This window comes from Triticum urartu, chromosome 5A, assembly GCF_056163025.1.
Source record: "Triticum urartu cultivar PI428250 chromosome 5A, HENAU_Tu73, whole genome shotgun sequence".
NCBI classification, from domain to species: domain Eukaryota; kingdom Viridiplantae; phylum Streptophyta; class Magnoliopsida; order Poales; family Poaceae; genus Triticum; species Triticum urartu.
The window spans coordinates 520,755,342-520,768,186 of record NC_141877.1 but is presented as its reverse complement, the minus strand read 5'-3'; the positions used below and the strand labels follow the sequence as shown (position 1 = coordinate 520,768,186).

Here is a 12,845-nt window from a genome sequence, read left to right as displayed (position 1 = left end):
TTCACATTCACCCAACAGACCCCAATGCTGCTCCGACTCACATTTCAACCATACTCGACTCCAAATAGGAAGAAGCGCTCATCCAGTTCCTTCGTGAGAACTGGGACATCTTTGCATGGAAGCCTTCTGACATGACGGGTGTTCCCAGGGGACTGGCTGAGCATCGTTTGCGAGTTGACCCAAAAGTGAAACCATTCAAAGAACATCTTCGATGGTCCGCCGTATAGAAGAGAAAGGCAATCGGTGAAGAGGTGGCTCGGCTTTTGGCAGCTGAGTTTATCCGAGAGATTTACCACTCCGAGTGGTTAGCCAATGTTGTCATGGTCCCAAAGAAGGATGAATCACTTCGCATGTGCATTGATTTCAAGCATATCAATCGGGCCTGTCCGAAAGATCACTTTCCTCTCCCTCGCATCGACCAGATAGTCGACTCGACTGCAGGGTGCGAGCATTTGTCCTTTTTGGACGCCTATTCCGGGTACCACCAGATCCGTCTGTACGGACCCGACGAGATAAAGACAACTTTTATCACCCCGTTTGGGTGGTTCTGTTATGTCACAATGCCATTCGGTTTGAAGAACGCTGGAGCCACATTCATGCGGATGATTCAGAAGTGCCTGCTCACTCAGATCAGTCGGAATGTGGAAGCATACATGGATGACATTGTGGTCAAGTCATGTAAAGGTTCCGACCTACTAACTGACCTTGCTGAAACCTTTGCCAGCCTCAGAAGGTATGATATCAAGCTCAATCCGTCAAAGTGCACGTTTGGAGTTCCGGGCGGAAAATTACTCAGTTTCCTCATTTCCGAACGAGGGATCGATGCTAACCCAGAGAAAGTGGGTGCTATACTCCGAATGAAATGCCCTGTGCGTGTGCATGATATCCAGAAGCTTACTGGTTGCTTGGCCGCCCAAAGTCGATTCATTTCTCGCCTCGGTGAAAAGGTGTTTCCTCTTTACCGACTGATGAAGAAATCAGATAAGTTCGAGTGGACCCCAGAAGCTAATGCGGCATTTGCAGAGCTAAAAGCCCTGCTTTCCACCCAGTCGGTGCTTGCTGCTCCAATCAGCAATGAACCTTTACTGCTTTATATAGCAGCCACTGGACAAGTCATCAGTACAGTACTTACGGTCAAGCAGGAAGAAGAAGGAAAAGCTTATAAAGTTCAGCGCCCAGTTTATTATATTTCTGAAGTCCTGACTCCGTCAAAGCAGAGATACCCGAACTATCAGAAGCTCGTCTATGGGATTTACATGACCACGAAGAAGGTTGCACACTATTTCTCTGATCACTCTGTTATAGTCGTCAGCGACACTCCATTGTCAGAGATTCTGCACAACAGAGATGCAACTGGTCGAGTGGCAAAATGGGTGATTGAACTCCTTCCCTTGGATATTAAGTTTGAGGCAAAGAAAGCTATCGAGTCCCAAGCAATAGCAGATTTCCTCACCGAGTGGATCGAACAGCAACTGCCAACTCAAGTTCACTCGGAGCACTGGACCATGTTCTTTGACGGATCCAAAATGTTGAATGGTTCTAGTGCTGGGGTAGTACTGGTATCCCCCCGAGGAGACAGGCTCAGATATATCCTCCAGATTCACTTTGATTCCTCCAACAATGAAGCAGAATATGAAGCACTCATGTATGGATTGCGCATGGCCATCTCACTCGGCGTCCGTCGCCTCATGGTCTACGGCGACTCGGATTTGGTAGTCAACCAAGTGATGAAGGAGTGGGACGTCAGAAGCCCAGCCATGATTGGTTACTGCAACGCGGTGAGGAAGCTGGAAAAGAAGTTTGAGGGGTTAGAGCTCCATTACATACCCCGACTGAAAAATCAAGCAGCTGATGACTTGGCAAAGATAGGTTGCAAGAGAGAAGCCATTCCCAGCAATGTGTTTTTGGAGCATATTCACATGCCGACAGTTCAAGAAGATCCTTTTACTGAAGAACCCCCGCAGCCTAAGAGCGCCACAGACCCGACTGAAGTCGAGGTCCCAGCCATGGTCGATCTGATCATGGAGGTTCTGGCCATTACCCCCGACTGGACAGTGCCCTACATTGCATACATCCTCAGGAAAGAACTCCCAGAGGATGAGGAAGAGGCTCGACAGATCGTCCATCGATCCAAGGCCTTTACTGTAATAAGAGGGCAACTGTTCAGGGAAAGCGTGACTGGAGTCGGTCAAAAATGCATAACACCAGAAGAAGGTCGAATGATCCTCAATGACATTCACTCGGGGACCTGTGGTCACCATGCGTCCTCTCGAGCAATCGTGGCTAAAGCATACCGAGCTGGATTCTATTGGCCACGAGCAAATGATATGGCGAAAGATATAGTCGACAGATGTGAAGGCTGCCAGTTTTACTCCGACATGTCTCACAAGCCAACGTCAGCCCTGAAGACCATCCCCCTCATCTGGCCCTTTGCTGTTTGGGGACTGGATATGGTTGGACCACTCAGAACTGGCAGGAGCGGCTTCACTCATGTGCTCATTGCAGTCGACAAGTTTACCAAATGGATCGAAGCTAAACCTATCAAGAACCTTGAGGCCAGCACCACTGTCAGTTTTATCAGAGAATTGACATTCAGATATGGAGTTCCACACAACATCATCACGGACAACGGGTCGGACTTCGATTCTGATGAGTTTACAGCTTTTTGCGCTTCTCAAGGCACACGAGTCAACTATGCTTCAGTCGCTCACCCGTAGTCGAACGGACAAGCAGAAAGAGCCAATGGCCTAATTCTCAAAGGACTGAAACCCCGACTGATGCGTGATCTCAAACACGCAGCAGGCTCTTGGGTTGATGAACTTCCGTCAGTTCTGTGGGGTTTAAGGACAACTCCTAATCGGTCGACCGGGCAAACTCCTTTCTTCTTAGTCTATGGAGCCGAAGCTGTTCTGCCAAGTGACCTGCTCCACAACGCACCACGAGTCGAGCTCTTCTCCGAAGAGGAAGCAGAGCAGGCCCGGCAAGATTCAGTCGATCTCTTAGAGGAGGAAAGAGAGATGGCCTTGATCCGGTCGACCATTTATCAGCAAAACTTGCGTCGATTCCACGCCAGAAATGTGAGGGGTCGAGCCTTTCAAGAAGGAGACCTGGTTCTTCGAGTGGATCAACAGAAACCACACAAGCTCGCCCCGGCTTGGGAAGGCGCCTTCATCATCACCAACTTTCTCCACAACGGAGCATACCATCTTTACAGAGTTGAGCATCAGAAAGACGAGCCACGGGCTTGGAACGCGGAGCTGCTCCGCCCCTTTTATACTTAAGCACTCGTTCGAATAAAATGTAATAAGAAACACCTTTGTAATTTGTTTATCAAAGACAAGAGCTTACGGTCCTCTCATACGATTGTTGTTGTTTTTATTTACTTCTGAAAACCCCCAGTGGGTGGGCTTAGTCGCGAATCTGTTTCGCCTAAGTTCGAATGAAAATCCTACCGAGTGGAGAGCAATTCTCCCACTCGGGGGCTTAGCTGCAGTCCGGTACTCGCCTAAGTTCTCTCACTCGGAGACTTAGCTGCAGTCTGGTACTCGCCTAAGTTTGAAAAATCCTACCGAGTGGAGATCAATCCTCCCACTCGGGGGCTTAGCTGCAGTCCAGCACTCGCCTAAGCTCTCTCACTCAGAGGCTTAGCTGCAGTCCGGTACTCGCCTAAGTTTGAAAAATCCTACCGAGTGAAGAGCAATCCTCCCATCAGTGGCTTAGTTGCAGTCCAGCAATCGCCTAAGCTCTCTCACTCATAGGCTTAGCTGCAGTCCGGTACTCGTCTAAGTTTGAAAAATCCTACTGAGTGGAGAGCAATCCTCCCACTCGGGGGCTTAGCTGCAGTCCAGCACTCGCCTAAGCTCTCTCACTCGGAGGCTTAGCTGCAGTCCAGTACTAGCCTAAGTTTGAAAAAATCCTACCGAGTGGAGAGCAATCCTCCCACTCGGGGGCTTAGCTGCAGTCCAGTACTCGCCTAAGTTCTCTCACTCGGAGACTTAGTTGCAGTCTGGTACTCGCCTAAGTTTGAAAAATCCTACCGAGTGGAGAGCAATCCTCCCACTCGGGGGCTTAGCTGCAGTCCAGCACTCGCCTAAGCTCTCTCACTCGGAGGCTTAGCTACGGTCCAGTACTAGCCTAAGTTTGAAAAAATCCTATCAAGTGGAGAGCAATCCTCCCACTCGGGGGCTTAGCTGCAGTCCAGTACTCGCCTAAGTTCTCTCACTCGGAGACTTAGCTGCAGTCTGGTACTCGCCTAAGTTTGAAAAATCCTACCGAGTGGAGAGCAATCCTCCCACTCGGGGGCTTAGCTGCAGTCCAGTACTCGCCTAAGTTCTCTCACTCGGAGACTTAGCTACAGTCTGGTACTCGCCTAAGTTTGAAAAATCCTACAGAGTGGAGAGCAATCCTCCCACTCGGGGGCTTAACTACAGTCCAGTACTCGCCTAAGTTCTCTCACTCAGAGACTTAGCTGCAGTCTGGTACTTGCCTAAGTTTGAAAAATCCTACCGAGTGGAGAGCAATCCTCCCGCTCAGGGGCTTAGCTGCAGTCCAGCACTCACCTAAGCTCTCTCACTCGGAGGCTTAGCTGCAGTCCCGTACTAGCCTAAGTTTGAAAAATCCCACCGAGTGGAGAGCAATCCTCCCACTCGGGGGCTTAGCTGTAGTCCAGCACTCGCCTAAGCTCTCTCACTCGGAGGCTTAGCTGCAGTCCCGTACTCGCCTAAGTTTGAAAAATCCTACCGAGTGGAGAGCAATCCTCCCACTCGGGGGCTTAGCTGCAGTCCAGCACTCGCCTAAGCTCTCTCACTTGGAGGCTTAGCTGCAGTCCAGTACTCGCCTAAGTTTGAAAAATCCTACCGAGTGGAGAGCAATCCTCCCACTCGGGGGCTTAGCAGCAGTCCAGTACTTGCCTAAGTTCGAAACATATCCCTATCCACAAGGACGACGAGGTGCAGGTCGACTGCAACCTTCTCCTTCGGAGCTACGACACAAGTACAACGTACGCTCCATCCCTATCCACAAGGACAACGAGGTGCAGGTCGACTACAACCTTCTCCTTCAGAGCTACGACACAAGTACAACATACGCTCCATCCCTATCCGCAAGGACGACGAGGTGCAGGTCGACTGCAACCTTCTCCTTCGGAGCTACGGCACAAGTACAACGTATGCTCCATCCCTATCCGCAAGGACGACGAGGTGCGGGTCGACTGCAACCTTCTCCTTCGGAGCTACGACACAAGTACAACGTGCGCTCCATCCCTATCCGCAAGGATGACGAAGCGCAGGTCGACTGGAGCCACCACTTCAAAGCTGCATCTCTAGCGCAAAGCCTATTCCGAGAAGTGAACAAAGTCCATTCGAAGGAAAAACGCAAGCACATTCGGAGATAAACCAAATTTGGATAAATCCTAAAGTTCCAAGCAGCAAATCAAAAGTATTCGGGCATCAAGCCCAAAGGAGTTTAACGGTTACAGCAATCACTCGGCATTCCGAGGCAAATTTAAAGCAGATTCAAGTCTCATAAGTTTGTTCACTGGGCAAGAGGAGGGCTGGTAGGCTCCACGAATGAGTCCAGGTCGATCCCATCAGTGATCCGAGTAGCGGCAGCAATGGAAGTCTCCATGAAGGACTGAAAGTCATGCTTTTTGGTGTTAACGACTTTGATCGCAGCCAGCTTGTCTTCACGAGCCTCCTTGCAATGGACTCGCACCAAGGACAGCGCCACGTCAGCACCACACCGGGCGGAGGACTTCTTCCATTCTTGCACTCGGTCGGGGATCTCGTTCAGTCGAGCCATCAGGGATTCCAGGTCATTTTGAAGCGTCGCCCTCGGCCAAAGCGATGAGTCGATTCGGGAGACTACCTCCTTCAGGCGCACGAGGTAGCTTGTGGCGCTGGCGATACGGGACTCCAGTCGGAGCACATTCATTGCAGTTTCGTCGCAAACTGGAGAAGCGATAGGGTCCAGACCTGTCTCGACCTTTCCAGTTTCCTCGTCGAAGTCTTGGCAGAATTCTGCAGCCAAAAATTAGTGAGTCGACCGAGCAGGATCCGATCGCAAGCATCAACACAGTCGGTTTAAAAGAAATACCTTCCAGCGTGAGATAGAGCTTCTTGGCAAGAGTCCTCAGATAAGCTTCCGTGTCATTCCTCTTGCGGATCGCGGACTCTAGCTTTTCATTCAGGGCAACCTTGTCCTTCTTCAGACTAGTCACTTCACGGTTAGCTTCATCGAGGCAAGATTTCAGTTTGTTCACCTCCCCTTCCAGCGTCCCGACTGAAGCAAGCTTCTGGTCTACGAGAGCAGTTTTATCTTTGGTTGCTTTTGTGCGGCGGCGAGGTCCGAGTCCTTCTTCTCCAGAGCCAACTTCATTTTCTCTGCAAAAGAAGCAATAGAATCAAACAAGGGATCAAAGAAATATATTGAAAGTCAGTCGACAGCCAGTTACCTTCCATACCAGCAGCTTCGTCTTGAGCTTTCTTCAGATTCTGCTAGACCAATTCCAAGTCGTGAGTTGCCTCTGCTTCTCCTCAAGTTCAGCAAACTTGGAAATAAGAGCACAAGACTTCTGCAGAGGGCAAAAGACGGGTCAGTCGATAAGACCAAAGGTTGTTTACTTCCGAGTGAATAAAACCTAAAGAAGTTCGCTTAGACCCCAGCCGATTGCACACAGTCGACTGAGGTCTCGGGGGCTACACCAAGCGGGTGCACTTGGCGTGCCCCCGCTGATTAAGACCCAACTCGACCGGTCCGCCCGGACCAAGTAAAAAAAAGTTCAGACCACAGTCGACTGCGGTCTCGGGGACTACACCCAGTAGGTGCACTTAGCGTGCCCCCATCGGTTCAGATCCTACTCGACTGGTCCGCCTAAGTCGAGTGGAAGAAAAGAAAAGGAAAGGAAGGTAGAACTCAGACCCCAGTCGACTGCCAGCAGTCGACCGCGGTCTCGGGGACTACACCCAGTGGGTGCACTTAGCGTGCCCCCACCGGTTCCGATCCCACTCGCCCAGACTGAGTGGAAGAACGCAACTACCAAAGACAACAAAACACCCAGTGGGTGCTCTGATTCGACGCAAACAACAGGAGATTATGTAGAAGAAATTTTTTCGGGTAGCATATCCTCATAGAACAAGAGTAGTCGGAAAGTCTACTTACCTGGACATTGGCCCGAAGAGTAGCGCTGGCGTCGTAGGCAGCATGGCTATTCTCATGCACCGTCTTCACCCGCTCCATCATCACGTCAGCCTGTCAGATGGCTTCCGCAGCCGCTTCCGACTGGTTGTCCAGGACGGGGTAGCTGGTGAAAAAGAGAGCAGATGACCCAGGTGTGGCAGCTTGGAGCTCTGTGGCGTGGAGTTGGACGACTAAGGGAATCACCGATGCAGTCGATGGTGCGGGGTGCTCACTCGACAAGGGTGCAGCGAAGGTTACAGAGGCACTGCCCTCGTCTTCAGGTTGACGGACGGGTGGTGTTGTTGTTGGCCCTTGCCGAGACATCTTGCAGCTGCTACCTTCTTGCTCTTCCTGGGCTTAAGAGCCACATCTTCATCGTCATCTGGAAGATCGATGACGTTGGGTGGAGCTGCAAGACAGATCATTCCACCCCAAGTGAACCACTAGAATGCAATCGACCAAGGAATCAAGAACAAGATCATAAGAGTTTCTACCTGGGTTAGAGGTAACCGCGTCTTCCATCTCCTCGTCTCGGTACTGGAGGGAAGAGGTTCCTGACGTAGCAGCACTACAAAGACTCGCATCCAGTCGGTTACGCTCTGTTATTCGAGTCGAAGAAAAGAACAAGTCAGATGATTACCCAAAGATAGTAGGGACGGTCACTTTGATCCTGGGCAAAGCCTTTGGCAGTTTGAAGGAGGTGGCTTTCGGTGCTTTCGGCGCTGGAGGCGGCACAACTTTGGGCTGCTTCGGAGCCTTCTCAATCGGCGTTGGGGAAGACGTCCTGGGACGCTTCGAAGACTGCCCAATCGGCGCGGACACCAGGCCCGGAGCGCTCGCCGGGTCATGAGCGTGTTTCGATCTCCTCTCCCTGTGAGGAGGCGAGTCGACCTCTTCGTCATCAGTCGATTTGTCGCTCTCCTCGTCCTCCTCGGCATCCGAGTACCCTTCGCCGCTCTTTCCCCCGCTCGCTCCTTCCTCGACGTCTTGCTCCTGCACTCCGTTGGGCATTGAGTACATGTAAATGAGGGCCTGAAAAGAAAACGATCAAAATAAATTCAGTCGACCATCAACAAGATGTCACACAGTGAATCGGAAAGATACTTGATAGAACAAAATCATACCTGCTCCGGCTGACGCGAGTGGTCGAATGGAATCACCCTCCTAGACCCCCGAGGGTTGTCTTTGTTGCTGGTGATCCCCATCAGCCACTTCTCCAAGGTGTCCTCGCTGACGTCCTCCGGGTGGATCCGAGTGGAATCCTCGAGCCCAGAGTACATCCACATCGGATGATCACGTGCCTGAAGCGGTTGGATGCGTCGACCGAGAAAGACCTCCAGCAGGTCCATCCCAGTCACCCCGTCGCGGACGAGTTGGACGACCCGCTCAACCAGCACCTTGACCTGCGCCTTCTCTTCTGGAACCACCTTCAGGGGGCGGGCTTCTCCACTCGAGCCAAAGAAAAGGGAGGAAGTCCAGTCGACTGACCCGGGGTCGGCTGGTCCTTGCAATAAAACCAAGTCGACTGCCAGCCCCGGACCGAGTCGGGAAGGATCATTGCTGGGAAGGTGCTCTTGCTCCTCATCTGGATCCCCCAGGCCCCCGCACATCTGGATCACTTGCGTCCTCTCATCACTCGGATTGGCCTTTTTGACCGACTGGGAGCGGCAGGTGAAGATGTGTTTGAAAAGACCCCAGTGCGGTTGACAGCCCAAGAAATTTTCACACATTGAAACGAAAGCAGCCAGATAGACTATGGTGTTTGGAGTGAAATGGTGGAGCTGAGCCCCAAAGAAGTTCAAAAAGCCCCGGAAGAAAGGATGGGGAGGCAGTGAGAATCCGCGATCTACGTGGGTGGCGAGGAGAACGCACTCGCCCTCCCTTGGCTGCGGCTCGGTCTCGTTCCCCGGGAGCCGTGCCGACTTGTGGGGGATCAGTCCCCCTCCACCAGGTCATTGAGGTCGTCCTGGCTGATCGTCGAGCGGATCCAGTCGCCCTGGATCCAGCCCGGCGGCAGGCCAGATCTCGATGAGGATCCGCCCTGGCTGGTCCACTTTCCCTTCGCCTTCGCAGTCACCTTCTTCGCGCGCTCCAGCGCCACCGCCTTCTCTTTCCCCATGGCGACGGATCGAGCTCGAGCGAGGGTCCGGCGATGAGAGCAGAAGCGAGCGTGGCGGAGAGGTCGGAGGAAGAAGAAAAGAGAATGGGAGCGCACGGGGCAGAGGCCTGGTCCGGTGCCTTTTATAAGGTCGTTCCCCGAGTGACTGACTAGTGGACCCAGACAATCTAAACAAATCCCGCAACAGTCGCGCACACAGTACGTGGCGAAAAAGGTGGCGCGGAGATCGAGGAGACTTGCCTAATCCGTCCCGATTACCACGGTCTCATCCGTCTGGCGCGCTTCCTGAAATTCGAATCCCGCAAAATCCGCGGAGAGCAGAGCAACTTGTCAGACTGAAGACAAATGCCCTCTACATTATCATTCGGAATTCTATCGTGAAAATTCACTCGACAAAAACCAAGAATGGACCAAGGCGACTGAAAAAGGAGTCGACGTCGTCTCCTCAATTCATTGTTTCAGAACAAGATATACTCATAGCACAAAGAATGAGTCGAAAGTGTTCCCAACTCCTTCCTCACTCAAACCCTGATCCATTCGGGGCTAATGATGAAGGTATGTACCTAGGGTAGGGTCATGGATTTGTCCATCATACCCTCCCCAAGGACATCTCTACAAAGAATCAGAAGCAGTCCAAGAGAAACCATCATCCACTCGACCATGAAGATGTGTTCACTCGACCACCTAGAAGACACTCGACCACCAGAAGATAAGAAGCCCTTCACTCCGCAACGGTCGGGGTTTAAACCATAGCGTTATGGACATTTATAGCACTTTACTTCGGACGTTACCAGTAACGCTCCTCCTTTATGAACATTGAACCCTGTGTAACGGAAGGGAGCTGGGGTCCTGGCACACTCTATATAAGCCACCCCTCCTCTGGGACAAGGGTTCACACTTTCTGTAATTCACACGCATATATCCAGTCGACCGCCTCCGGGCTCCGAGACGTAGGGCTGTTACTTCCTCTGAGAAGGGCCTGAACTCGTAAAACTCGCGTGTACAACTTCTCCATAGCTAGGATCTTGCCTCTACATTCCTACCCCCCTATTCTACTGTTAGTCTTAGAACCACGACAATGCGTGATTAGTTCTTTGTAGACCTTCGGGTCCGTAGTTAGTAGCTAGATGGCTTCCTCTCTCTCACTGAATTCTCAATACAATGGTCTCTTAGAGACCCATATGATGTAACTCTTTTTGCGGTGTGTTTGTTGGGATCAGATGAACTTTGAGTTTATGATCAGATCTATCTTTTTATATCCATGAAAGTTATTTGAGTTTATTTGATCTCTTATATGCATGATTGCTTATAGGCTCGTATTTCTTCTCCAATATTTGGGTTTTGTTTGGCCAACTTGATCTATTTGTCTTGCAATGGGAAGAGGTGCTTTGTAGTGGGTTCAATCTTACGGTGCTTGATCCCAGTGACAAAAGGGGAACTGACACATATGTATCGTTGCTACTAAGGATAAAACAATGGGATCTATCTCTACATAGATAGATCTTGTCTACATCATGTCATCGTTCTTATTGCATTACTCCGTTTCTCCATGAACTTAATACACTAGATGCATGCTGGATAGCGGTCGATGTGTGGAGTAATAGTAGTAGATGCAGGCAGGAGTCGGTCTACTAATCTTGGACGTGATGCCTATATAATGATCATTGCCTGGATATCGTCATGATTATTTGAAGTTCTATCAATTGCCCAACAGTAATTTGTTTACCAACTGTTTGATATTTTTCTCAAGAGAAGCCATTAGTGAAACCTACGGCCCCCGGGTCTCTTTATCATATATTTGCCTTTGCGATCTATTTTTCTTTTGCTTTTATTTTCATATCTATTAAACCAAAAATACAAAAATATCTTGCTGCATTTTATTTATTTATTTTATTTGGTGTTCGATCTATCAATCTAGTATAATTTATCTCACGTCTGTTTGCCAACTTGAGGCGCCGTTACCCGAAAGGGATTGACAACCCCTTTAACACATCGGGTTGCAAGTAGTTGTTATTTGTGTGCAGGTGTTGTTTATGTTGTGTTGCTTGGTTCTCCTACTGGTTCGATAACCTTGGTTTCATTACTGAGGGAAATACCTACCGCTATTGTGATGCATCACCCCTTCCTCTTTGGGAAAATACTGACGTAGTCCTAGCAGACATCACGTGCATGGCTGGCGGGACCTGTAAGGCGGCGGCGAGCGGGCATGCATGCATGGGGGAGGCAACGGGCGCGGAGGACTGCGAGTCCAGGTGGTTGCGTGGCGCGAGCGGAGTGGGCGGGGTGGGGTAGGTGGGATACAGCGCGGAAAATCCGAGGAGGGGGCATGGGACAGGGTGGTTGGGATCTTCTGTGGCGACTGCGGGTGGTGCGTAGGGAAAACAGGATTCATCAAAAACTACATGACGAGAGGTGTGATAACTTTACGGGTGGAGAGATCGAAGCACCTGTAGCCTTTCTGCTCGCGTGGGTAGCCAATGAAGATTCATCTAGTGGAGCGTGGCGAGAGTTTGTGCGGGGCGGTGGCAGAGAGGTTAGGGAAACAAAGGCACCCAAACACGCGAAGGTGATCGTATGTAGGGTTTTCACCGTAAAGAAGAAAGTGTGGGGTAAAGTGGTGGATGGCATGGGAAGGGCGAATGTTGAGATGGCTGTTGGCAGTGTGGAGAGCTTCAACCTAGAATGGCTGAGGGTGATGTGCTTGGAAGAGCAAGGTGCGGACCACGTCATTGGTTGTACGGATATGGCACTCCGCTTTGCCGTTTTGTGGGAAGGTATGTGGGCACGTAAGGCGAAAGGAAATACCATTAGTGGAGAAGAACTCTCGGAGTTGGGTGGTGAGGAACTCACTGCCATTGTCACACTGCAAGCATTGCAATAAAACATGAAATTGAGTGAGGACAAAAGAAAAGAAACGTTGTAACGTGGCGCATGTGTCGGATTTGGCACAGAGTGGGAAGACCCAAGAATAATGTGTGTAATCATCCAAAATAATAAGATAGTACTTGTAGCCCGAAAAACTAATGATCGGTGAGGTCCACAAATCGCAATGCAAGAGTTGAAATGGCACGGTGGTATAAGAGGTAGAGGTAGGAAACGGAAGTCATGTGTGCTTGCCCAATTGGCAAGCGGTACAAAGTGGCGACAAGGAAGCTTTATTACATCTTGGTGGAACATCAAAGGGAAAATAAAACTAATGTAGAGGAGTCCGAATTGCCGAGCCGCTTATGCCAAAGATCCGATGAGGTGGTAGTGAAGGCCACGAGAGGGGTGTCGCCGTGGTTGCCGAAGAAGCGGTAGAGGTCGCCGGAGCTATTGCACCTCAGAAGGACCGCCTTGGTTTGAAGGTCCTTCACAGAAAAGCCGAGGGGGTCAAACTCCACGGAACATAAATTATCGCGAGTGAATTTGCGGACGAAAATGAGATTTTGAATAATATTAGGTGAAAGTAATATATGAGTAAGATAGAAGGGTCGAGGAGGGAGGCGAGTGTTACCAACGGCAGCCACCAGAAGACGAGCCCCATTGCCAACAATAATATGATGAGTAT

General features: G+C 50.6%; 1 pseudogene; it reads right to left on the bottom strand.

The window, feature by feature from the left end:
* Nucleotides 1-12,821, bottom strand: part of LOC147972430 (uncharacterized) — a 33,386-nt pseudogene extending 20,565 nt beyond the window's left edge.
* Nucleotides 12,822-12,845: the final 24 nt, after the last annotated feature.